Source organism: Coturnix japonica, chromosome 6 (genome assembly GCF_054131305.1).
Source record: "Coturnix japonica strain WE chromosome 6, WE-NBRP24, whole genome shotgun sequence".
Lineage (NCBI taxonomy): Eukaryota > Metazoa > Chordata > Aves > Galliformes > Phasianidae > Coturnix > Coturnix japonica.
The window spans coordinates 4,124,414-4,151,918 of record NC_140668.1 but is presented as its reverse complement, the minus strand read 5'-3'; the positions used below and the strand labels follow the sequence as shown (position 1 = coordinate 4,151,918).

The 27,505-nt window shown below is 46.8% G+C and overlaps 1 long non-coding RNA gene across 2 annotated transcripts; it reads right to left on the bottom strand.

Moving 5' to 3' along the window:
• Window positions 1-14,808: 14,808 nt before the first annotated feature.
• LOC146760242 (uncharacterized) lies at window positions 14,809-19,069 on the bottom strand. Of its 2 annotated transcripts, XR_014947617.1 has the most exons (4): window positions 18,666-19,069; window positions 17,173-17,260; window positions 15,438-15,509; window positions 14,809-14,997 (listed from the first exon to the last, which is right to left on the bottom strand). It is a non-coding gene; the product is annotated as an uncharacterized LOC146760242 (long non-coding RNA). The 2 variants fall into 2 exon arrangements; XR_014947618.1 differs by lacking the exon at window positions 17,173-17,260.
• Between the last annotated feature and the right edge of the window lie 8,436 nt (window positions 19,070-27,505).

The following is a 27,505-nucleotide window of genomic DNA, read 5'->3' as shown; positions in this document are numbered from 1 at the left end:
ATGGCAGCTTCTTGACCAAGCCATGGAGGAACCAAAGAGGAGAGGTGCTCTGCTGGATCTCATACTCTCCAGCATGGAAGGTCTGGTGGGAATTGTGAGGGTGAAAGGGGCATCAGGCCACGTGCAAAAGACAAATGGTTCTCTTTTTATTTATTTTTATTTATTTATTTATTTATTTATTTTGAGGCTGTAAGCTTAAAAGATGAACATATATGTCAATAAAACTGAAACAAAGAATTGAAGACAAAGATAGAAATCAATGAAAATGTGTTAACCCTTTTCAACATGAGAAATTCTCATGAGTCTTGTTCCATTTTTAGTTGTAAATATGAGTCTTTGTAGGGATTTTGTGTCTTTTTTTTTTTTTTCTTTTTTTTTTTTCCTTTAATTCAGATGCTTTCAGGTACAGAGACACAGACAGCGATGCCAGTGCCATCATTGCCCTGTGACTAAATCCCGGCGCCCACCGCTGCTCTTCCCTGCTGCCTATTTGATCCCTCATCCTCCAGGTGTCTCCAGCTCTCCTAAATAAATGGTTGTGGTTAAAGGCATGTTTTCAGCAGGCCATTTAGACACATGCTCCTGCCACAGCCTGCCAGATTTCCCCATCCCTTTCTTATTGTTCAGTCAGATACCTCCCAATTATCTGTCTGATTTCTGACTTTAAGGGGGATGACTAAAATTTGCTCCATCTTGCCAAAGACTGATGGACTGTGTTGTCAACTCCTTCACTGTGATTCTATCTATCCCTTCCTATCTTTTCTTTTTCTCTTACTTTTTCTTTTTCTATGTCGTTTTCTTTTCCTTTTCCTTTTCCTTTTCCTTTTCCTTTTCCTTTTCCTTTTCCTTTTCCTTTTCCTTTTCCTTTTCCTTTTCCTTTTCCTTTTCCTTTTCCTTTTCCTTATCCTTTTCCTTTTCCTTTTCCTTATCCTTTTCCTTTTCTTTTTCCTTTTTCTTTTCCTTTTCTTTTTCCTTTTCCCTTTCCGTATCCTTTTTTTTTCCTTTTTCTATTTCTATTTCTTTTTTTTTTTCTCTTTCTCTCTTTCATTTTTTCATGCTTTAAAGAAAGCATGAATTCTGAAAGATGTTCATTAATGTCAGTAAAAGTGAAAAAAAGAGTTGAAGACAAAGATAGAAATCAAGAAGAAAGTGTTAACCCGTCTCAGTGTGTGAAATACTCACGAGTCCTGTTCAATTCTAAGTTGATACCTCCCAACTCCCTGGCTGATCTATCCAAGGGAGATTACTGAAATTTGCTCCATTCCTCCAAAGTCTGTTGACAAATCCTTCACCGTGATTCTATCTATCCCATCCTATCTGTTTCTAACTCATTTCTTGTGCAAATATTCCCTATGAAAAATAAACCTCAATAGAAGCTGCTTGGACATGGCATGCAGTTGATCACTGTGTTTTACTGTTCATTCAATTGCATCACCTTTCCTTCTGTTTGTTGGCCATAAATAAAGAGAATTCTTTCTTTTTCTGTGTGCAGCTGGTTCTCTGTGGAAAGCCAGTGGGGGTTGGTACAAAGGAGGTTTAACACTGAGCTGGTGACGGTAGAGGAGAAGAGTGATGTGAGGAAAAGTGATGCAAGTCCCATGGGGCCAGTGTGAGTAGGAGTGGGATGGGGAGGTTGAGGAGGAACTTTGTCTACACAGTAACAGTACAGAACTCATTGGGACATCCTGGATTGACATCAGTTGCAAAGTGCTTCTTTAACTTCTTATATAAACCCAAATATAAATAAATAGACAATAAATGCATTTTGGATTCTTGCTCTTTAAGCTCTCTCCATTTTGTTGAGTAAGTTCTGAAAACGTGAATAAGGTAACAGGAAGGCACAAGTCACTGGTGGCTCTTTAAGTTATAATGGGCCCCAGGGCACATTTGATGCTGAGTCCATCAACCTCCAGTGTAGAGAGAAGTTTGCACAGAGTGCTCATCAAGACAAAGTCATAAGTAACAGTGAAGTTTCTTGGAGTATTAATGGGCCCACTCAGGAACATTAACAAGAAAGCTTACCAAGGGACTTGTTAGAGCAGATAATTGGAAGCCAAGACTACAGGCAGGCAAACGAACTGGCATGGTGGCTGTGATGCTGAGAAACCCCTCCTTTGTTTTATGAAGCAGAAAGGCCAAGCCCTGATCCCCAGACCCTTGGCAGGGAGGACCTCATGCTGACTAAGGATCCTTACTGGAACAGTGAGTTGGAAGCCTGTATGATGTTTAATGAAAGACATGGGGACAGAAGATCCCAGGCTGTGCATGGGGTGCAAGGACAGTGTGAAGATCATCTCCCATATGTGCCCTGTGTCTCGTTGCAGGATGTGGGATGTGAGAAGGGCCTAGTGTGAACAAGCAGTCAATCCCAATGAAACTCTGAACTTCAGATCTCTCAGTTCCAGTGCCCTCCTGTGCACACTCTCCCATAGTTTAATGCATTTTATCTTCTGTGGTGCCCAGAAGTGCACCCAGTGCTCCAGGTGAGGCTGTAGCAATGCAGAGCAGACAGGGATGACCCTTTCCCTCACCCAGAAGGCAATAAAGTGCTTGATGCACTCCAAGGGACCGTTGGCCTTCCTGTCAACTGTCATGACCCTTAACGTACTTAGATGCAATTGAAATGAGAGCCAAGAGCATACTAATATGTCATCATTGAAAGAACGTAGGTGTGCCATAGCTTTGAAATGCCTTGAACTCCAGAGTATGCCAGAGATGGAGCAGAGCAGAAGATTTGCCTCTTCTGTGGTGATCTCATCCATTTCGTAAGCAGAATAACACTACATGCTACATCGGGACAGTGTCTCTGCTCTGCTCTGCTCTACTCTGCTCTGCTCTGCTTGCAGGGGATTGGAGTGGGGGGTTGCTCTTATGTCAGTGCAGATAAACTCACTTTCTCTTTAATCCTTTTTCCTCTATAAAAGATTCCACTATTTGTACTCAAAGACACACTTCCACGTTCCCTCAACTACACTTCCATATGCCATTAACAGTTACGCTTTCTTATACCATCAAAACAGTCTGTCAAACAATACAGTGCTTCAGTTCCCACAAACACCCTTAATACCATATATCTTTCCATTAAGAGTTTGTATTCTTCAGTGATAAACACCTTGCCACAGAACCAGCACTGATTGCCCCCCCTCACTCTCACACTTCCTCACAGGTAGAACATAGTATTACATAAATAGGTTGACACTCATTAAATAGGATAATAAAAAAGGCTTTTGAAATTATGTTAAGAATAAAATGAAGACTAGTGAGACTGTGGGTCCCTACTAAGTGAGGGGGGTGTTCTGGTAATGGGGGATGTTGAAACGGTGGAGATATTGAAGGCCTACTTTGCTTCTGTCTTCAGTGTAAAAGCTCTCCCTCAGGAATCCCAGACCCTGGAGCTTAGTGAGAGCATCTGGGGAATGGAGGACTTGCCTTTAGTCAAGGTAGAGTTGGTCCATGAGCGCCTAGGCCACAACAATTTTCAGAAATCCATGGGACCTGATGGGGTGCATCCATGCGTGCTGAGGGAGCTGGCAGAGTTGACTGCAGAACCACTCTCTATCATCTTTGAGAGGTCTTGGAGAGTGGGGGAGGTGCCTGAAGACTGGAGGATAGCCAGTGTCAATCCTGTCTTCAAAAAAGTACATGAAGGAAGATCCGGGTAATTACAGGCCAGGGAGCCTCAGCTCTGTCCCTGGAAAGGAGATGGAACAGCTTGTGCTGAATGCTATCTTCAGACAGTTGGAAGAAAAGGAAGTTATCAGGAGTTGTCAGCATGGGTTTACCAAGTGGAGGTCACTTCTATAACACTGTCACTGGCTGGGTGGATGGGGGGAGAGCGGTAGATTTTGTCTACCTTGATTTCAGGAAGGCATTTGATACTGTCTCCCACAATATCCTTATAACAAAGATAAGGAAATGTGGGAAAGATGAGTGAACAGTGAGGTGGGCTGACAACTGTCTGACTGACAGAGCACAGAGGGTTGTCGATGTCAAAGCAGAGTCCAGTTGGAGACCTGTAAGTAGCTGTGTTCCCCAGGGGTTGGTGCTGAGTCTGGTCTTGTTCAGCTTCTTCATCAGTGACCTTGACAAGGGGATAGTGGCCACCCTCAGCAAGTTTGCTGATTATACAAAGTTGGTAGGATTGGCTGACACGCCTGAAGGCTGTGCTGCCATTCAGCGAGACCACACACCAGGATTGTACACACCAGGACAGTTTGGGGAATGAGCTGCTGGAGAGGAGCTCTGCTGAGAGGGACCTGGGCGTCCTGGTGGACGACAGATTGACCATGAGCCAGCAGTGTGCCCTTGTAGCCAAAAAAGCCAATGGCATACTGGGGTGCATTAAAAAGAGCGTGTCCAGCAGGTCGAAGGAGGTGATCCTCCCCCTCTACTCTGCCCTGGTGAGGCCTCATCTGGAATATTGTGTCCAGTTCTGGGCTCCCCAGTACAAAAAAGACAGGGATCTCTTGGAAAGAGTCCAGTGGAGGGCCACAAAGATGGTGAAGGGCCTGGAGCATCTCACCTATGAGGAGAGACTTAGGGAACTGGGTCTGTTTAGCCTTGAGAAAAGAAGGCTGAGAGGGGACAGGATCCAGGTTTATAAATACCTGAGGTGTGGGGGTCATAGTGGTGAGGCGAGACTCTTTTCAGCAGTGTGTGGAGACGGGACAAGGGGAAACAGACAGAAACTGGACCATAGGAAGTTCTGCACTAATGTGTGCAATAACTTCTTTATGGTGAGAGTGACAGAGCACTGGAACAGGCTGCCCAGGGTAGTTGTGGAATCTCCTTCTCTGGAGATATACAAGACCTGCCTGGATGCCGAGCTGTGCGACGTGGTGTAGGGAACCTGCTTTGGCAGGGGGACTGGACTCAGTGGTCTCTGGAGGTCCCTTCCAACCCCTACAATTCTGTGATTCTGTGAATATCATGGGGTGGTTTGGATGGGGAAAGACTACCCCTTTGAATGACCTTTGGTCAGGGCATGTCCTGGGATTCCTAGGATCCTAAAAATGCAGCACTGCTTCTGTCACTGAAAAATGGGGCCCTGTGTGGGACGGAGGGAGGGTCCATGAGTCCCTGGCCCACCTGACTGAGTATTTCCATGGTCTTAGCAAAGACATACTTACAACTTGAGAATGACAGTTAGCTGTGTTCATGGTGGCATGGCCACTGCTGATGGCCTTGAACTGTCTGAAGATAACTGAAGAGGCTCAGGCTGATGCAAATCAGCTATTGAATGACAGTGTTGAAAAACTGGAAAGACAGGTGGCAGTTTTGATGGGGAAAAAACCTAATTCAATCATTCTCCTATGGAAGATCAGTAACAACTCTCTGGAGGACCATGGGGACCCTGTACAGGGAATCTGTATAAAATGGACTCTGTAAATGAAGGCACTAAAAGATCAGATTTTGAGGTTCCATTTGGACTAGATCTATTTGAGATCTGACTGATTGTAACCCAAAAATGAAAAAAAAATGCAGGATAGGCTGGTGGGAGTGCCCTGACCAGTGTCCAACCCCCCAAACCCTGCTGCCCATAATACAGCAGCTGAACTGATGGATATAGTACAGTGATTTAGGCAGAAACCAAGAGAGCATGCCAGCATAGCTGCTTTGGTTATGGGACATGGAGGCAGAAAGCGCTGTGGTGAACGGACTGGAAATTTCAAAACTGACATCCATTACTACTCACCCTGCCCTCAGTCAAAGACTGTATGCTCTGTCCAACATAATGAGGATAGCCATTTGATCAGTGAATGATTTATGGCTGTGTGTCATATAACATGGCCGAATAAGAATGACATACCATTAAATATCAGCCTGTGGTCCTCTATGGAGGACTAACAAAATTATATTAGAGAATTAGGCATGAAAGAGGCAATCTATGAAGATGATTTTGAGAGCCCAGTCAATAAATTTTTCATCAGGAACAAGGGATCTCATCCTACAGCCATCACCTTTACATCAGGATGGGTCTATGTTATCCATACTGAACCCCCCAGTGGCCCTCAGGTGCTGTAATACAACAGGCTGCCCAATTGATGGGGAGACAAGAGTGCCTACGGCCAGATGCAGGCTCTGAATGGTGGTGGAAAGGTCAGAGAACCATCTGCTGCCATGACTTAGGCGTCCAGCCCCTAAGGTAATCCAGTCTGGACCCATTAGGGTCTTGAGACAACAAATGTTTAAAGACCAGATTAGAGCAGGAGTTCAGTTTAAAAAGATCGATGGACAGCATAATCAGGAAAAAATAACTGTTAAACAGGCCCAAGCACTGAGTATTTTCAGTCCAACCTTTTCAGCCAAACTAGATGTGAATGTAACTCAAGAAGGGTCTGGATGGGGGCTCTGGCAGAGCCAGAGTTCTTTGTGAACCCCTATGAGGTTTTGGTCACAGGTTTGGCATGGAGCAGAATAAAGATACATCACAGTTGAAAAGCATTTATTGGCTACCTATTCTACACTACAGGTGGTAGAACCAGTAACTCAGATTTCAGAGGTTATCGTTAAACAACAAGGCCAGTCCAGGGGTGGGTAAAAGATCTAACACACATCTCTATGATGGGGGTGGCCCAATCACAAGCAGTGCTGCGCTCAGTTGTTCTGCTTGCCTGCTCCTCGAGGAGTTAGGAGAAATCTATGCCTGTTGCGTGTTCGAGTGCGTGTGCAATGCCATGTGGAGGGCTTATCACAATAAAGATTGGCGGATTTGCTGCGTAGACCGGTCAGAACTCAGATCTGCGTTGTGCTTCCTGCGGCACCAAACGCCCAACAGTGGCAGTTCCGTGCATTGGCCAGCAGGTGGCAGCAGAGACCACGGAAAGAACGTCTGCGGGACAGACCCTGGGGATCCGTTCTCTTTTGGTTATAGGAGAAGAACACAAAGATGGAAGAAAAAAGAAGGGGGGAAAAAAAAAAGAAAAAAAGAAAAAACCAAACCACAGCAAACAAATAAAAACTTCTCCAAACGTAGCAAACGTGAATCTCTGTCAATAAATAAATGAGTAATTGAATTGATGTCTGTTTCCCCTCTCCCCCGCTCCCCCCAACTTCCGAGATGAAAAAACACCTGGTATCAATTGGACAGATGCACACAGTGAAGCCAGGGATGGTCTGAAACGCAAAGCAGCTGAGCAGCTTTTAGAAGAAAACAGAGTAGTAACAACTTCTGTACCTACATTCACCACTCTGAGATCCTGTCTGGGTCACCCAAGGCTTGTAAATAACCACTGGGTCGGTTCTGATGTCGAGTGATTTGTTGTCAGTTCTCTCATGGTTCTCCGGTCAGTTCTCCGGTGCCAGGATCTGCCACAGGGCATTCTGACCACGGGCATCATGTTTCTACGCTGCCGCCTGCATTTAACAGGCAATGGGACTGCCCAGCATGTGCAAGGCAGCACCTCTTTCACACCACCAGAATGTTTAAGGCTGTTGGGATTGTTGTTAGCGTCCCATTAACACTGAGGCTAGAGATACCCTTAGGATTGACATTACTATTAGCATTACTTTGATGGTGCCCTATCTGGGTCATTTCCAGGGGATGTCAGGAGTAAGGCACAGTGTCAGGAGAAAAAGAACAGACTCTGTTACTTTATAAAAGTGATAATAGAGAGAGTTCATTGGAAAAAATACAACTCTTAAATAATACAAAGCATGCTTCTGATTGGATGCAGGCATCATCTGGGCTCTGATTAATATTACTTTTAAGGTAAAAATTATTGTTACCTTAATGATTGTTTTTTGGATTATGATCAGGGTTAAGGTTCCTTTTGCTACAAACTTCTAGCATCATTTTTGTTGTTACATTTGGAGTTAGGGACGATTTTAGAATAAGGGTAAGGGTTAGGATTAGAGTTACATTGCGGGTTATTGCTGTTATCTTTACAGCTCCTGTGAGGGTTGGGGTCTGGGTCAGGTGTTTAAAAAATGAAATGAAAAAAGAATTAAAAAAATATATTGAAAGCTTCAGATTTCCTTAATCTTTGTGGGAATCATATAATGTGCAACTCAGATCTACCTCTTCGTGCAGTGACTGCCTGTAAATTTGCTAGAGCCTAATATAATATGGCCTTGTGCTTTCCGCTAACTCACCTTCATTTCATTTTCATTAAATTTGCTTGGTAGTCAGATTTTGGTGTGTGGTTATTTTAAAACAATCTGACACTGGCAAAAAATTAAAAATAATAATTAAAAAAATGCACGACAGCATCAATTGTATCAATTTTTATAGATAAGAAGAACAGTTTTCCTTAGTTTTCTGTGCCTCTTTACTTTCTTACCCTCTCCCCTTGTGTGAGAAACTCTCAAAGTCAAAGATTTCTAGTTAGGCAAAGATGGCAGCGATAGCAGCAGTGCTTATTCATTACTGCAATACTGCGCGCACATCCCCTGTTGGCAAGGGAGAAACTGCACACCAGTCAGTGACATTAATTCTGTTCTGTGCCCTAAACCCAATGCAGGTGATGCTCTCATGGCTCTCATTGGTTGAGCATCTCAGGCTCACACACTCCTCGAGACTGTTGCTAGGATTCATTTCCATAGAAGGTCAATTACCAACCTCTTGTTTTTAGGTCTGCCTTGTACTTTTCTGCGGAGAGAGAAGGGCAATGTTTCCAAAAGTCAGTACATTCATTCTGTGCTGTGCTGGGCTCTACCCACCCTCTGTATTTATCTTGTGCTTGTCTCAATTCTCCCCATGTCAGAATGCCCCCAGTCTGAACTTAACTCTGTTCAGCAACTTTATTGGTGGAAAAACTACTTATACAGCTGTTTTACAAGAGGGTTATACATTCAGTTAGGGCCTACACTATGTACTGAAAATACTGGAAACTTCCACTGCAAAAACACAATCTACCTCTCCCATCTGTGCAGCCTTGCAGACCCAGAGCACGCCAGGTTATTTCTGCTTTCATAGCATTTGCATGCTGTAGGGTGAGCAAAAGGTTCTGCTGCTTGATTCTTCTGCAAGAGCTGCCTACCGGCAAATGGTTGCAGGGATGGAGGATGTGACAGAAAGCATTTGTCTCCACAAGAGCAGAGTTACATTCAGTGCAGAGAGTGTGAGAGTCAGGTTGGTGTGGAAAAGCACTGACACGCTGGGAATGATGCAGTGCTCATATGTCTAACACTCACAGACATTACTGTCAGAAGGATGGTGCTGTGTTGTGCTTCTACCTTTGGCAGCCCCTGGAGAAATGCTGTGGCACACAGAACACCTTTGTATTGCACTGACTGCTGCCATGCAGCATGGATTTAACACACCAAATCCAGAGGAGCATGACTGCATCTAACTGCCCTGAGAAAAACTACTGTAGCTGAAGAGATGAGGAGGCAGCTGCTCATCTGCAGAACAAGCTGTACTGCCAGACATTGGGCCAGGTGAGCACCTCTTGCTGCAGCGTGATGATGACAGGGCTGGAGATGATCTGCAAAGCCAGCTTAAAAGTGGGAGACATGAGTCAACATGGCAGGAGGACAGAGGTGTTAGGGAGCAGCCAAGGCATCAAAGAGTATCAAAAGGCTTTGAAAGGTATCACAAAGCGACAGCCAGGAAGACTGGGATTATCATGAGCAGCAACCTGGATGCTAGAGATTATTTGCTCACATACAAAATGCTGCAGACATCCTAAAGCCAGGCAAAATGGGAACCCAGAGCTCTGCCTGCACGAACCCCACAGCCATAGCATTGCAAGCTGAGCTGCCTTGCTGTTTGTTGCATTCATCCCAATCCCTGTGAATGAAGACTCGGAATGCAGCCAAGGCGATGATTGAGCATGAGAGTGACTTTATTCAATAAAAGACAGGAGGACTTGAGAGGTCAAGGGTGAAGATGGGACTCCTCTTGTCAAGATGTGAGTGGCTCAGAGCTGGTGCTGCTGCCTGGTGCCTGGGACTGGCAGCCTGACTCTAAGTCCCCATCTAAGATGCTCAGCTTCACCTCACTGATGCTGACCTGCTCCTGCATGGTGGTGCTGCTGCTGGGGCACTCGGGCTGTGCTCGGGATGGGCAGCACTGCAAAGGCGCTGGGTCACAATCCAGGCAGGTGACTGTGGTGTCTGGCAGGCTCAGGTCAGGAGCTTCAGCAGAGCCAGGAGATATGAGAGCATGAACGTGGATGAGCCCCTTGTGTCCATCACTGTTACCATGTGGAAGGCTGTCATCCGAATTGCAGCAATTTGTGCTTAATAAGAACTCTCCATTGATGGAAACACACTGCACATCACTACTTGGTTTGGATCTTTGGGGTTGACAAGGGCTCAAATCACCTAGGAAGGCATAGAAACACAAGGGTTAGTGTGAAATGTTTGCAAGTTCAATCATGCAAGAGGTTGTTGATATTTGGTAGTAGAGTGGCGGCAGGACGAAGCAAATAGGCTTGAAGCAACAGAGCCACTGTCTTGAAAGTGATCCTCGTGCAGGTCCATAAGTTTTGACTCTGTCTGGACTTCATATGGGGCAGTATGACATCACAAAGGGGTGATATGATGTCACAAAGGGGCATTATGACGTCACAAATAAGCATTATGACGTCACAAAGGGGCATTATGACTTTAAAAAGGGGCATTATGACGTCACAAAGGGGCATTATGATATCAGAAAAGGACATTATGACGTCACAAAGGGGCATTATTATGTAACAAAGAAGCATTATGACATCACAAAGGGCATTATAACATCACAAAAGAACATTATGATGTCACAAAGGGGCATTATGACATCACAAAGGAGCTTTATGATGTCACAAAGAGCATTATGACGTCACAAAGGGGTATTATGACATCACAAAGGGGCATTATGATATCAGAAAAGGACATTATGATGTCACAAAGGGGCATTATGACGTCACAAAGGAGCTTTATGATGTCACAAAAGGCATTATGATGTCACAAAGGGGCATTATGATGTCACAAAGGAGCTTTATGACATCACAAAAGAGCTTTATGACGTCACAAAGAGGCTTTACGACGTCACAAAGGAGCTTTATGACATCACAAAGGAGCACTGCGACGTCACAAAGGGGTATTATGACATCACAAAGGGGCATTATGACATCCAAAACTGACATTATGACGTCACAAAGGAGCATTATGATGTCACAAAGGAGCTTCATGATGTCACAAAGGGCATCATGATGTCAAAAGGCGCATTATGACGTCACAGAGGGCATTATGACGTCACAAAGGGACATTATGACGTCACGAAGAAGCATTATGACATCACAAAGGAGCTTCATGACGTCACAAAAGGACATTATGATGTCACAAAGGGGCATTTTGACGTCACAAAGGAGCTTTATGACATCACAAAGGAGCTATATGATGTCACAAAGGGGCATTACGACGTCACAAAGGAGCTTTATGACGTCACAAAGGAGCATTATGACATCACAAAGCGGCATTATGACATCAGAAAAGGACATTATGACGTCACAAAGGGGGCATTATGACGTCACAAAGGGGCATTATGATGTAACAAAGAAGCATTATGACATCACAAAGGGGCATTATGACGTCACAAAGGGGTGTTAACATCACCCTGTGCCCAACTCCTCTCTACCTTCTATTGGCTCCCTCTCCCACCAATCCCCGCTCTCCCCTCCCCTTAGCCCCGCCCCCCACCCCCGTTAGGCCCCGCCCTGCCCCTCACACCCCACTCCCTGCCGCCATCTTGCCCCGCTCCGCTCACCCACCTGCCCGGTGTCGCCCGGCCCGAACCGGGAACGGCTGAAGGGACGGGGAGGGCAGCAGAGATGGGGACGGGGTCTAGGGCGGCCATTCTGAGAGACAGCCCTTCTGAGGGCTGAGCTGCAGGGCAGTGGAGAAACCCATCCGTGACCAGGGTCACATCAAAGCTGCATGAGGCTGTGTTACTAAACACAGTGCCACACGGCCTGCAAAACCATGCGGGGGGGACAAAACATGGCACGTACCTGGCAGTGAGATCACCTCAAGCTATCTGCAGCAGTTCCTTGTCGCTTTGCTCGGATGAAATGAGAGCAAAAGCTGCACCGAGGCAGTGGGTGGAGGGCGAGGAGAGGAGAGAGAAAGAGCAGGTCAGTGAGCAGGGCTAAGACAGTCATGGAATAACACACACAGCACAACCGTCCCATCCACTTGCTGCAAGTCATGCTGAGTCTCAGGCTACGTGATGCCTGTCCGCCCAGCAACTTTACGATGCTTCCACAACTGAGCAAAGAAGAGCTGCACCAAGCCCTTGGATGATGGATTCCCTGCTCCTGCTGGCTTCAGCCTTCTGCATTCCAATTCCAATCTAAACCATTCCTGCGGTGGTAGTACTTGAATCCTCATTTGGGGCTGGACCTCAACAGGTCAACACATCAGAAATAACACAACGTGCATCTGGAAGACGTGTCTCAAAGCCCAGAAAATCCAACTCTCTGACCTTGGCACAATTCACCAACCAAGAGCCAGGCCTTGACAACTTGGCTGATCTGAGCATGCGGGAGGGGGGCAGACAGTGGACCACAAGTGTCCATTTCCACTGCAGCTCCCTGTAGAGAACAACACCAATCAGCAGGCGTGAATCAATTCATTCACAAGCTGCACAATGACTCTGTTCTTTACATGATAAAGAAACACACAGAGATTCCTGACCAAAAAGTTGGGAGTTAATAACGACCAAAGAGGTTCCTGTTCCTACGCCTCATCCTCTCACCCCAACTCCTGGGTGATGCCCACAGGCTTCAAGTCAGCTCTCAAATCCACTGAACTCCCGTCACGGAACTCCATCAAAAAGGATGTCACACATGTGACACTTACATACATGAGAATGTATGTATCAGAAACACTGATGCCAGCAGGAGCAGAGAGGCGATTGTCCCCCTGTACTCAGCACTGGTGATGCCACAACTCTAATTCTGTTTCCAGTTTGTGGCCCCTCACTGCAAAAAAGACACTGAGGCATTGGAACGTGTTCAAAGAAGGGCAACAAAGCTGGTGAGGGGTCTGGAGCACAATGGAGCCATATGAGAAGAGGCTGTGGGAGCTGGGAATGTCCAGCCTGGAGAAGAGGTGGCTCAGGGGAGACCTCATTGCTCTCTATAACTTCCTGAAGGGAGGTTGCAGTGAGCTGGGGGTCGGCCTCTTCTCTCATGACATTACTGATAGAACTAGAGGGAATGGTTTCAAGCTGCGGCAGGAGAGGTTCAGGCTGGACATTAGGAAATATTACTTCTCAGAAAGGGTGGCCAGGCACTGGAATGGACTGCCCAGGGAGGTGGTGGAGCCATCCCACCTGGGGGTGTTCAAGGAATGACTGGATGTTGTGTTGAAGGACGTGGTTTATTGGGAGCTATTGGTAATAAGAGAACGGTTGGACTGTTCTTTTAGGTCTTTCCCAACCCTGGTGATTCTATGATTCTGTGATTCATACACTAAGAAGCAAGGAGAGGCTCTTTTGTTAAATCTTTCAATAGAGAGAAGAGTTGATATCTGCTTCTCCCAACAACAGAAACACGGAAACAACTTTCCAAGCCCACCTGCCATACAGTAGGCAGAAAACGCACATTGTAAAGGAGCACGCACATCCCCTCTGGCATAAGTCGAGCCCAAAACCCACCTTCAGATCTCTGTGCATTTCCCTTGTTTTACACCAATGCAGCCTCGCTGCAGCTCCGTGGGTGTCACACAAGGCCTGCATGTCCTCTTTCTCCGCAAACCCCACCCTCAGGCCTTGCTCTGTGAGGATTGACACCTGAGCAAAAACAAGCACTAAGAACGAGAGTAAAGCACACTGGATTCGCCCTGGCCTGGCCCAAGCCACAGTCCTACCAGACAGACCCTGGAATGAAAACTGCTCCACAAACCACAGATGGACACCAGCACACAAGAAGTTGATCGGATACAATCCCATGCAAGCACCAAGCCTCCTAAGGAAGCTCTTTGCCATCAGCTCCTTCATCGCCTTTCCTTCTCACCTCAATCTTAAAGTGGCTTCAACATCTGCCAGCACGTCTTACCACGCACCTGCTCATCACACAGTGCTTCAACAGCAACAAATTTGCTTCCGGGGCCCTCCTTCAACTCACTGTGCTAACACTCATGATTCAAATTACACAGAAATCCTAGCAGAAGTTCTCAGTGAGAACTGCACCTAACATTCCTCCTTCTACAAGCAACAGCCACAACAAGTGGTCATGAAAATGCTTTCATCAAAAAGAAGCAGAGACGGCACGGCAGGACAGATGTACTCTGTGTGCACGTCTGAAGCCTTTTGAGAACCTAGTCGTTCTTCCTGCAGGACCCCTGTCTTCTGTTAAAAGCTGAACGGTCCCCAGAGCACCTGTTTCCATCAGCTGCCACCATCCAAAGCAGCCAGCCTTCTTACAGTCACCTGGCCCAAACATCCCTTTTGCTCTACACTTGATTCACAGAATCACAGAATTGTAGGGCTTGGAAGTGATGGGAGCTCGGCATGCACACCATCCTTCCAACAGCACATCCCAGCAGCAAGGGATCACAGCGCTGGCACAGCTGAAACAAAAAGGGTGTGCGAGTTTCCTGTTAGCACTCAGTGTAAACAAATCTACCACTGAGCAACACCGTGAGCCCCCACTCACCTCAGCACAGGTCAACCTGTAACCCCAGCCTTCCCCTATCCATGTGCACATGCACACCCGTGTGCCACCCTGCCTGCTTTGCACACCTCCATGCACACACCGCATCGTGTGCCCTCCTTTGTATTCACAGACGTGTGCAAACCACCCCTGGGAACACGTACGTGCCTACACCTTCCACAAACACCCCTTTGTGTGCACCTGTGTGCAACCCAACTCCTCAGCACACGCACACGTTTGTGCCACCCTGTCCACGAACTCACCACGTGCCCTCCAGCATCACTGCTGCCTCCTCTGGTACCGGACCCGCAGATGCTCCAGAGCTCATTAGCATGGACTTCCTTCCTCCCCTCAGCAGCTGCTCCTGCACTCACCTTCATTCCTACTCAGATACCGGCTGCTTCCAGCACCAGCTGACCTGCAAGACACAGAAAGGAAAGGTGGGAGTCATGCAAATCCCCAAGAAGCCCAAGGCTGCATCACCACCACGTATGGCAGCCTCAGGAAGTCAGCTGCAACTACAGACTTTGTCAGAATGGAAACAGGAATCGTCAGTTAATTGTGACCTCTGAACTCATTGCCACCATCAGAAACAGGCACTGAAATCGCTCACTTCACTGCAGCTGGTTACCTCCTGATTTTGGGAAAATGCAGACACGGAATTGAAGGACACCAGCAAAGTGACATCTACTTCATTGCAGGTGGTTAAGCTTGGAAGCAGGACTTGAGCAAGAAAAGCTTCTCAGCTCCTTGTAAGGCACTAAGTGATGGGATGATTTCCCATCCCTGCTGAAATCCTGACCTCTGCCACAGGTGGCTGAGTGACACAAAAGCTGTGTCCTTGGTTCCCAGCCTTACCTTCTCATGTCGTTCATCTTGCTCTGCAGCTCCTGCTCTGAATAGTCTTCTTATATTCCCACATGATGTACCCTGAAATACATCATTTAGTGAGTCTGAACAAAACATAAGACATTAATTGGAACTATGAAGAAATGTCTTTTGCACTTTACTTGGAGAATGTTCCATCCTATAACTTCTGCTCTCAATTGTAACACATGATTTTTTATAAAAAGAAAGATAACAAGTCAGCTCTTCAGTGTGCACATTGATGAAACTTGGTGAAATACAACTTTAAGAAAAGGTAATTTGAAAACTTCAATATTCTTATCAGAATCTCTGCTATTAGTTACCGTTCCAATGTTCTGATCTGATGATGTGTCTCTCAGAGCTGTTTTGTCACTCCCCCCCTCAAATGCACTTCAAGTGCTTTAGGAGCATCACTGGAATTTTGAATAAACTCGATATATCTTAGCAAAGCTGCTACAGCTGCACAACTGAAGTACTTTGGAAAAAAAAGAAATCTTTAATGAACGCTGAACAGTGTTATTTAATTATAATCCAGGTAATTAAATTAATTAAACCAAGGAAATCACCTTCCAGTCACTCAGCTCTCACCAGGGAAATCGCTTCCCTGCCAAGCAGATGCAACCAACACAAGCTGCTACATCACTCTAGGGCCCCACTGAGTCTTCCCAAGGGGTCTCCAAAGGCTTCCCTGTTGACTTCTGGGAACCTGGGAACACTCACATGGAAGCCAGTGCCCCCTAATGTGCCCCAGACGTTTCTCAGGGCCCCACAATTAGCTCTACAGACATCCAGACATGCCCCAGAGCAAGTATGTGTGCTGTAGGGAGCCCAAGAGACATTCCAGAGCACCCTAGTACTCCTCAGTGCACTCATGGATGCTTCACCTGTCTCTAAATATGCCCTACTGGACTTTGTTTTCTCTTCTGGAGCTTTCCTTAGTTCTCAGCTTTGCTTTCTCATGCCATTTATCTCGCTCCACAGCTTTTGCTCGCAATATTCTCTCTTGCATTCCCACCTTCCAACAGAATCACAGAATTGTAGGGGTTGGAAGGGACCTCTAGAGATCATTGAGTCCAACCCCCCTGCCATGGCAGGTTCCCTACACCACGTCGCACAGGTAGGTGTTCAGGCGGGTCTTGAATATCTCCAGAGAAGGAGACTCCACCACCTCCCTGGGCAGCCTGTTCCAGTGCTCCGTCAGCCTCACCGTAAAGAGGTTCTTGCACACATTTGTGCGGAACTTCCTATGCAGAAGTTTCAGCCCATTACCCCTAGTCCTGTCCCCACGCACTACTGAAAAGAGACCAGCCGTGCCACTATGGCCCCCACACCTCAGGTATTTATAAACCTGGATCAAATCCCCTCTCAGCACCGCCAACGACAACCCTCTGCACTCTGCCAGTCAGACAGTTCACGACCCACTTCACTGTCCACTCATCTATCCCATACTTCCTCAGCTTTGTTATAAGGATGTCGTGGGGGACAGTATCAAAAACCTTTCTGAAATCAAGGTAGACTACATCTACCACTCTAGCCCCGTCCACCCAGCTAGTGACATCTTCATAAAAGGCCACCAGGTTGGTCAAGCACGACCTCCCCTTGGTGAACCCATGCTGAGTACTCCTGATAACCTCCTTATCACCCAGTTCTCTGGAGATGGCATCCAGCACAAGCTGTTCCATCACCTTCCCTGGGACAGAGGTGAGGCTGACTGGCCTATAATTACCTGGCTCTTCCTTCTTGCCCTTTTTGAAGACTGCAGTGACATTGGTCATCCTCCAGTCTTCAGGCACCTCCCCAGTTCTCCAAGACCTCTGAAAGATTACAGAGAGCAGCTCAGCAATGACCTCCACCAGTTCTCTCAGCACCCGTGGATGCACCCCATGCACCCATCCCATGTATTTATGGACATTAATGTTTCCTAGGCAATCACAGACCACCTCTTCCCTGACTAAAGAGAAATCTCCTATTGTCCAGACTCTCTCATTAACCTCCAGGGTCTGGGATTTCTGAGGGAGAGCCTTTTCACTAAAGACAGAAGCAAAGAAGGCATTCAGTGTTTCTGCCTTCTCAGCATCCTCTGTTATCAGAACGCCTTCCTCCCCCCCTTGTTTTTTGTTTATTAGCAAACTATTAATATACTACAAAATAATAGCACTAATTACTAAGTAACATCACCATGCCAGCATCCCGACCACCTGCTTTAGAGATTTCTCCTTCATTTTGTGCAACACTTCAAAAACTGCAAAGGAAAAAAGCAAGTACAGAACCAGGACACCACTTCCCTCAGGATTTTACAGTCTCATTCATGTCTCACAGATGGAGGCCCTGACAACAAGAGCTGTGTCTGTCCATAACAAGGACTCACCTCTGCAGGTGCAGGGGCAGCTCTCAGAGAAGCCTTCTTCATTTCTGCTTTCTTCTCTTTTTGTCTTTTGACTGGGAGGTGGTGTTGATCTGCCTGAGGGAAGGGAGGCCCCTTCAGAGGGATCTAGATAAGCTGGATCAACCTCACTGGGCTGAGGTGAATGGGATGTGGTACACCCAGGCCAAGTGCCAGGTCCTGCACTTTGGCCACAATAACCCCATGCAGCGCTATAGGCCTGGGGCTGAGTGGCTGCAGGACTGTGCAGAGGAAATGGACCTGGGGCTGTTGGTCGATGCTCAGCTGAACATGAGCCAACAGTGTGCCCAGGTGGCCAAGAAGGCCAACGGCATCCTGGCCTGTCTAAGAAATAGTGTGGCCAGCAGGAGCAGAGAGGTAATCATCCCCTTGGACTCAACACTGGGGAGGCTGCACCTCAAGTCTTATGTTCAGTTTGGGGTTCCTCGCTACAAGAAAGTCATTGAGGCACTGGAACTTGTACATGGAAGTCTGTCTCTCGAGCAGCTCCCATTCATCATCAGCTCCCATTCTGAACCCCACTGTGCAAAACAGCAAAACTTCTACTGCAAATGGCTGCAGTCACCAAAGCTCAGCCCACTATCCAGGTATCAGCCTTCTCCCTTCTGTTTTCCATCTTAGCCCATAGTTTTGCTTCCAGAAATGGAACTCCTCTTTAACAGCCAAAACACAAACTAATACATCACTTTCACTGCTCCTTCCCGCACCCCCATAGGAATGGTTACCTGACATCCCCTACAGCACAGCACCTGCTCACAAGTATCATTCAAACTCTATTCTTTCATACTTCTTGAGAGAGGACGGTAAAAACTCACTTATGCATGGCGGTAAGGACAGTCTGTCCCCATCACATCCCTCTGTGTGCTGAAAGCTGCCATTGGATCTCTTGCAGCCTGCTGGCTGCTGCTCACAAACACAGGGAACTGCACCACACTGATTCTAAAGAGAGAAAGGAAGAAACTCTGGTGGGAATGAGCACCCAAGGTTTGCAGAGATGCTCCAGATTGTGACAGAGATGGAATATCAGAGTGCTGGGACATGATTGATCACTAAGGAAAACACTTGGAAGCACATTCAATCTGCAGAAGCTGTAATTACTGGGCACAGTCAGCTTTCCTATGGCTCATCTGGAGGAGGCGGGTGGTCTCACACATCTGCTCAGGGGCTTCAGCTGAGACACTTGCACAATGCTGGGATCATTCTGATGGAAACTATGTCTTCAGATACCATGGTTAAATCCATCCAAAATGATCAAGCCAAGCCTTAGCTCTTGAGCAGCACTTCTTCCCCACCCTTCACTACTCCAAGCAGCTCCAACAAACTTCTCAGAAGAAATCCAGGCCAGCACAGACCTGGCAGACCAGAACCAAGTGCCGCTTGTGGGACGGCAGTGCCCACTCCTTGCTTCCACCCTGCTCCAGCAGGTTAAGGAGTCTGAGCCTCACTGGCCTTTGACAGCTCAAGACTTTCAGCACTTCATGCCAACATTTCTCACTAAGATACACCTCAGGCATTGAATTCTCTTCTCACTACCTCCTCCCAGTCCTCTCCTAGGAACAGAAACCATTCAGATTCTACAGCAAACTACAGCATCTGCACTGCAAGAGCACACTGAACCACCTTCAACAATGAAACATGGTTTTGGAGAGTGGGTTTGAAAACACACCTTTATACAGCTGTCTCCCTGTAGCCAAAAGGAAACCAAGCAGCTAAAGAAGAGTCCAGCCTGAAACATGCCCATGCTACTAGCCCAGGTTTTTCACAATGAATGTAAAATCCATCCTGTTCTTGAGGTAACAAATGACCAGTGGGTCTCCCCTTGCTCCACCCCTTCTCCTTCAAAGCCAGAAAAAGAAAGAAAAAACAAGCAGAAGAAACCCAGACGTACCTTTCCACACACAGAGCAGAAAGTGGAACAGCAGTTGTCTCCTTCCTGAGACATGGTGGGGAGCATCCCAGAGGAAGCCCAAGTTCTTTGCTTCTCTCCACAGGGACTTCAAGCACTCTTGGCAAGAGCTGCTTTGGTTCTTTCTTCAACTGCTTCCATCACCAGAATCTCCTTTGGAAAAGGAACACTAAAGAAAGAATCAGCAAATGAGAAAGAATGAGCAATAACCACTTTCCCAGCTTTCTTCTGACATGCAATTAAGACTCACGACTTGGGCAAGGTCTTAAAATCAGCTGGTTACAAGAACTGTCCCAAAATATATCCAGCTTCTGTACAGCTGCCGTTATTTCTGTCAGTGAGTGTAATCACAGAATCATAGAATGGCCCGGGTTGGAAGGGACCTCAAGGATCATGAAGATCAATCGCCTCCCTGTCCCTGCTGGCCATCCCCTCTTCTGATGGAGCCCAGGGGACCATTTGCTCTCTGAGCTGCAAGAGCACGCTGATGGCTCACGTTCTGTTTTTCATCCACCAGGACCCCCAGGTCCTTCTCTGCGGGGCTTCTCTTAAGGACTGCTCCTCCCAGGCTGTAGAAATGCCTGGGATTCCTCCAGCCCAAGTGCAAAACCTTGCACTTTGCTGTCTTGAACCTCAGTAGATTCAGCTTGGCCAACCTCTCGGTTGAGCTCCCTCTGAATGGCATCCCTTCCTTCCACTGCATCAGCCGCACCACTCAGCAAACAGCAGAAGGTGCACTCCATTGCATCATTGGTGTCACTGATAACCATGTAAAAAAACACTGGTCCCAAGACAGACTCCTGGATGACACCACTTGTTATCAGCCTTCACCTGGACATCGAACCATGAATCACCACCCTCTGTCTGTGGCCTTTCAACCAATCCCTTATCCACCAGGTGGTCCACCTGTCAAATCCACATCCCTCCAGTTTAGAGATAAGGATGTGGTGGAGAGCCATGTCAAAGATCTCGCTCAAGTCCAGGTCAATGACATCAGTTTCCTTCCTTTTGTCCACAAATGCCGTCACTCCATCATAGAAGAGCACCAGATTGGTTAGGCATGGCCCTCCCCTGCTAAAGCCACGCTGGCTGTCTTGGATCACATGCTCATTCCTTATATGATCAAGCATGTCTTTGAGGCAGATCTGTTCTTCAGCATTTTCATCACAGTTCTACATTTGAATCAAATAATTGGTGTTGCTGCCACCAAGAAAACCTCTTTGTCTTCTACTCCTGCTGCAGCTTTCACCAGAAGCAAAGGGAGAGGCCACCTCCTAGATCCAAATTTTAAGAAACCAACACCCAATAGGTGTCATCTGAAGTAAAATAGGAGAGAAATCAAGATGACTCTTCTGCATCCAGCTTGGATCACTCCCTCACTCAGGCACACCACCATCAGATCAAGGAGATGCTGCCTTCAGCTTAGAGATTGTATGGGAAATCACACCTTGAACCTCTGATTAATCAGCTGAGGCAAGTGTTGGGTCAGCTGCGGGAGCACAGGTGAGAGTAATGGAGCTGTGCTCACAGAAGGGGTGGACCTCGACTCCACCTCCTCTGAGACCTCATTTAAAGGCTGACCACCACTGAGGCAGCATCTCTTGGAGATTGCTCCCCAGTTGAGACTGCCTCAGCTTTCTGGTCAAAACATCGACATTGGTGAGTTTTCCTTTGCTAACAACCTTTGACTATTTACCACCATCTTGGTTAACATCTTTTTATTAGCCACCCTTACAGAGACCATAAGGGTTTGGGCTTCCAAACTCTCAGCAAGCATTTGGATCAGCCAGCTTCCTGCTGGGGAGCCCCCTGCATCACTGCTGCCTCCTTTGGTACCGTACCTGCAGATGCTTCAGAGCTCATTAGCATGGACTTCCTTCCTCCCCTCAGCAGCTGCTCCTGCACTCACCTTCATTCCTGCTCAGATACCGGCCGCTTCCAGCACCAGCTGACCTGCAAGACACAGAAAGGAAAGGTGGGAGTCATGCAAATCCCCAAGAAGCCCAAGGCTGCATCACCACCACGAATGGCAGCCTCAGGAAGTCAGCTGCAACTACAGACTTTGTCAGAATGGAAACAGGAATCGTCAATTAAGTGTGACCTCTGAACTCATTGCCACCATCAGAAACAGGCACTGAAATCGCTCACTTCACTGCAGCTGGTTACCTCCAAATTCTTTTACTTTTAGGAAAATGCGGACACGGAATTGAAGGACACTAGAAAAGTGTCATCTACTTCCCCATAGGTGGTTAAACTTGGAAGCAGGACTTGAGCAAGAAAAGCTTCTCAGCTCAGAATCACAGAATTATCAAGGTTGGAAAAGACCTAGAAGATCATCTGGTCCAACCATTGCCAATACTTCCCGGATAAATCATATTCCATACATCACATCCAAACGTTTCTTGAACACTCCCATTGTCGGTGACTCCACCACCTCTCTGGGCAGTTCATTCCAGTGCCTGACTACCCTTTCTGAGAAGTAATATTTCCTAATGTCCAGCCTGAATCTTCCCTGGCGCAGCTTAAAACCATTCCCTCTAGTTCTATCACTGATTACTCGAGAGAAGAGGCCAACCCCCAGCTCACTACAACCTACCTTCAGGAAGTTATAGAGAGTTATAAGGTCTCCCCTGAGCCTCCTCTTCTACAGGCTGAACAATCCCAACACCGTCAGCTGCTCCTTGTAAGGCCTGTGCTCCAAATCCCTCACTACCTTCGTAGGTGAAGACATTCCAGAACCGCAAGGTTTTCCTGCATGGAGAGGCTCAAAACTGAATAGGTCAGACCTCCTCCTCTCCATCATTGCTGTCACGTGAAAGGCTGTCCTTGGAACTGCAGTGACTCATGCATCCTAACTGCACTCCATTGATGGAAGCACACCGTGCATCATCGCTACTTGCCGGGGTGTTCCTGCACTGGCAAGGGATGGATTCACCTGGAAAGAGTAGATACACAGCAGTTAGTGTAAACTTTCACTATCCAAGGAGGCAAAGGCTTGGTGCTGCCTGTCAAGCAGGTTTCAAGCAGCTTGCGAGACTCATTTGGGAAAGACAAGTGTCAACCAAAGATGTCAGGCACGGCTCGAACGCAGGAATACAGAAAGAGGTACAAGCCCACTGAAAGCATGAATTCTACCTGTGTTGCTGACAAGCAGTGTTTTGAAAGCTGGATTTGCACCCTTACCTGCCAGGACCAAGACTTCAGCTTCAGAGGGCTCCCTGGCACTGCTCTGCAGTTGGTTCTCGGCCACAGGGGATGGTTTGCCCAGGCAGAAGCAGGAACGCCAACTGCCAGCTGCTGACTCTGCCCTCTTACTGGGAGAACTTGGTCTGGAGAGAGAAAACAGAGCATGCTGTCAGTCGTGGTGCAGGGTGAGGGAAGAGCTGCACTGAGCCCTTGCCAATAGTTGCCTGTTCCCAGCACTACCTGGTTTCTGCTGAAACACAGCTTAGAAAAGCCCTCTGTTTCAAACAGCAGAGGACGCTTCCATTCCTACAGCTCAGCCCTCAAGTCCTGCTGGCTACATTTGCTTTTCTCTGGGGCTGGATTCTATATGAATTTGGTCTTGTCCCACATAACACAGCCAAACAACTTCTCAGCCTGACATTTTATTGAGTCTGGCCCTCCAGAATAATTGGTGCACTAACAAGCTCACAACATGCTTGATTAAAGCACGGAATTAAAAAGAAAGTCAGCCAAACAGAGGGTCACATAGAACAAGAAATGACAAATAAACACTCCTGAAAGGCTACGTACTGCAAACAGAGGGAACGGTGCGGAACAGGCTGGGTAGGGTTTATTCCACATCGAGCACAACAAAATCTGCACTAAAATGGGATGGGGGAATTCCATTCCACCACCAAATACAGGTGTCTCCAAGAGGCAAAAAAAAAAAAAGAAAAAGAAAAAAAACAACCCAGAAGTTTGAACTTCAGAAGTTCAGTTCCTTTTCCCATTTCTGTTACTGTGAAGAAAATAATGCCATTTGTGTACAAACTAAGGGCAAAAGAAATAAGTAACTCACATGACAAATGCACAGGTGTTGAATCTTCAGCATCCATTAAATCCAAGTTCCTTGTTTTTGTGGGTTTTTGTGTGTGTGTTCTGCTTTGTGTTGTGGCATTTATTTATTTATTTATTTTGTTATTTTTTAGTCAAAAGTTATTAGCAAAGGAAAACTCACCAATGTCGATGCCTTGACCAGAAAGCTGAGGTAGTCTCAACTGGGAAGCAGTCCCCACATCCCCCTCTGCCCCCCCCCCACAATGGCCACTCCCGTGTACTGCAGCTCAGCCAATCGGAGCCGGCGGAGCTGCCGCTGCCCAATGGGAGGCCGGGGGAGGCCGGCGCTGGGACGGGGAGAGGAGAGAAGAGACAGAGGCAGCACTGAGGTGGGATGGGCTGATGGGGAGTGCGGGGAGGACAGGGGGGTGTGGGGCTGTGGGGGGGCAGAGGGGGATGTGGGGCTGCAATGTGTCAGCGTCAGGAGCACAGGTGAAGGCAGCTGAGCTGTGTGAGCAGTTGTGTTTGAGTCTGGCTGCAGCTCTCTTAGACCCCACTGAAGGGCTGAGTGCCACAGGGAAAGGATCTCTGTGTGGAGATTGCTTCTACTAGAGGTAGTTCTATCAGACTGTTCTATAGAGCTGTGCAGGGGCTGTAAAGGGAGCTGAGGGGGACTGTAGGGGGGATATGGGGCTGTGGTGGGCCATAGGAGGACTAGGGGCTCTAGGGGGCTGTGAGGGTGTGTAGGGGTTGTGGGGAGCTATTGGAGGATATGGGCAGGTATGGGGCTTGAAGGGGTGGTGTATGGAGAGATAGAGGGTTGTGGGGGCCTTAGGGTGATATGGGGCTACTGGGGGCTGTCGGGGGCAAATATGGGGAGGAATATGGAGTTGTAACAGATTGTGGGGGTGTAGGTGTGGTATATATATATCTATATATATAGATCTGTCATTGTCTTCATTCGAAGAAATCTGAAAATAAAGAGTCCCAGCTGATAGTAAAGACTACCCAGAGGGATGGGATGACCATATGGACTGTGCTGAGGATGCTTTATAATGTGTGATAAACACTGTGAAGCAGTGTTGCTCCAGGAAATGGCCCAATACGACACAGAAGCAACTTTAAATATCTTCCAGTCACAAGCTGTTCATATCTAATGTCTATTTTACCCAATGTTTTCCAGTTCCAGAAGCAGAGGATGCCTTTATCAACAAGCAGAAGGTGCAGAAGGAGGTGTAGGCTGCACCAACAGAAAATGCCACGCTGAGCTGCGAGGTGGCCCAGGAGAAGACGGAGGTGAAGTGGTACAAGGAGGGGAAACTGATCATCTGGTGCAAGAAGTTCAGGGTGGAGTCAGAGGGCAAACAGCGTCGGCTGGTGGTGAGCCAGGTGGAGAAGAAAGATGCAGGGGAGTACAGCTGCGAGGCTGCTGGCCAGAAACTCACCTTCAAGATTCATGTCACAGGTAAGACAGGTGTTGTCTGAAATACAGCAGAGAACAGTAAAGTAAAATCTAGTTTCTATTATACAGTGATCCAGTTGCAGTAGTCTGTGCTGAGGTTTTTTCCCTAGACTTGATTGCCTGGGTTTGTAGAAAGTATTTGGTTTTAGTATGGCACAAAGACCTGTTTCAGTCTGTCTGTAGAATAATAATTACTGATATATGTACAGTGGAAGCAATATTGAAGATATTATTCAAATCTCTCCTGTGCCTGAGATCCCAAACTGTAATTCCTGTTCACAGAAACATTTGACTAAGATAAGTATGTGCAGTGAGGCTGGAGTGCATGTTGTACGTGCAGCCTTTCATGGCAGGAGAAGCAGGAACTTCTCCTAGTAGTACACTGCCTTTTTACTATGCCTTTATGTTGGAGGCTGCATCTGGATAGGTGAGTCTGCTACTCACAGTAAGAGACCTGGTAGAGCTGACTATTGCCAGAGCTCAAAGTAAGATAGATATCTGCAAATCACACACAAAGAAGAAAGGACTGCGTTGGTGAGCATATTTCCTTTGTGTCTTTGACAGTCACAGTTGTGGCAATGGTAGAGGCCATGAGGAGTCTGTTCAGGAAGCCAGGAGTACTGTTCTGGGTCATGAAAAGGCAGCCAGTGGTTTGACTATCACACGTTTATGTGTTTTGATGTTTCACAGTGGGTCTTAAGTAAAAGGAACTCAGGTTTTGGTTGCCTGCAGGACAGATGTTCTTTTGGGTTCAATATGTTTGCATAGTGACTTGCAACCATGGGACTGGTGTTCAAGGACCCTCTTGGTTCCTTCAGTTCCTGGGTTCTTTCTTGCCTAGATTTGACACTTTGTTTCAACAGAAGAGCTGATATTCTCTAGTGAAGGCTATTAGTTTGGGCACAAGTGGTAACCTAAACCTGTTCCAACCTGTACATACAAACCTGCAAGATGGTCTCATTTCAGTCCCTCAGTCAATACTTTTTCTTTTCTTCCCTCAGAGCAAAAACCTGTGTTTATAAACCAGGAGCAGGTGCAGAAAGAGGTGAGTGCTGCCCTGGCAGCAAGTGCCTCCCTGAGCTGTGAAGTAGCACAGGATCCAACCGAAGTAAAATGGTACAAGGATGGAAGACTGCTTGCCTCCTCCAGAAAGTTCAGAATGGAATCTGTGGGCAAAACACGGCATCTGGTTGTGGAGCAGCTGGAGAAGAAAGATGCTGGAGAATACATCTGCGAGGCTGCTGGCCAGATGACCTTCAAGTTGGAAACAACTGGTGAGCATTCGCTTTGGGAGCACTAAGCAGCTTTGGTGGGATGTGGATGTGAGGGAATGGGTGGTTTCATTGACATGAGAGAACAGGCAGTGATGCTGTGAAACCAGATGGATGATGCTCAGCCTGGCCATGTGCCTCAGAGCTCTTTGCTCAAGGAAGCCAAGTGTAGTTGTGGGTTTGCTCTCAAGAGCACAGTTTGGTAGGGATGAGTTGGCAGTTGGACTAGATGACCTTAGTGGTCTTTTCCAGCCTTAGTGACTCTGTGGTTCTCTGCTTCAGGAAAGACCTACTCGCTGACTTACACACGCGTCCAAGTCAAGGATGCAGCAGAAATAAAATCTATAGCAGAAAAGGCAGAATCTCGTGCCCATCTTAAAGTTAAAGGTAATTATGCTTCTGATGATCATTTTGCTTAAATTATCTTATGTTATAAACCAGCTAACATTCTTTGCTTGAATGTCAAGGAAGTTAAACACCACCAGGACCTTTCACAGAAATAAATACTCCTACCTACCTACCTTTCTGCCCTCAAAATATCCAGCTTGTTTTTTGGGATTTACTTTTGCTAAGTAAAACAGATTATTTTCTTAGGAGGTTGATTTTCTACCGCTAGACTTCAGATTTATGTTTGAACGTTGAGGGATAAAAAACATAGCTTGTCTTTTTCTTCACTTTCTCATGCTGTTTGAAAAGAGCACAGAGTTTGTTTGTTTTTTTTACTATATACAATGTTAGGGTATATATATGATGTTAAGTGTGATAAAGAAAAGGGAGACATTTGAGTTAGCACACTACTCAAGAGTTCAGTCCCCAGCTTCGTAATGCGAGGAGTTTGATATCGGGGTGGGAAGGTCATGATTTGATTTGGATGTTGGACTGGGAATCAGAAGATCTGGGCTCTCTTCAGGTTGTCAGTCATATTGTCTGACTTCTTAACAACATTCCTTTCTTTCTAGTATTTTTTAATGATGTTTTAAGGCATTTTGAGGTGATAGGTGTAGTGTTCATGTG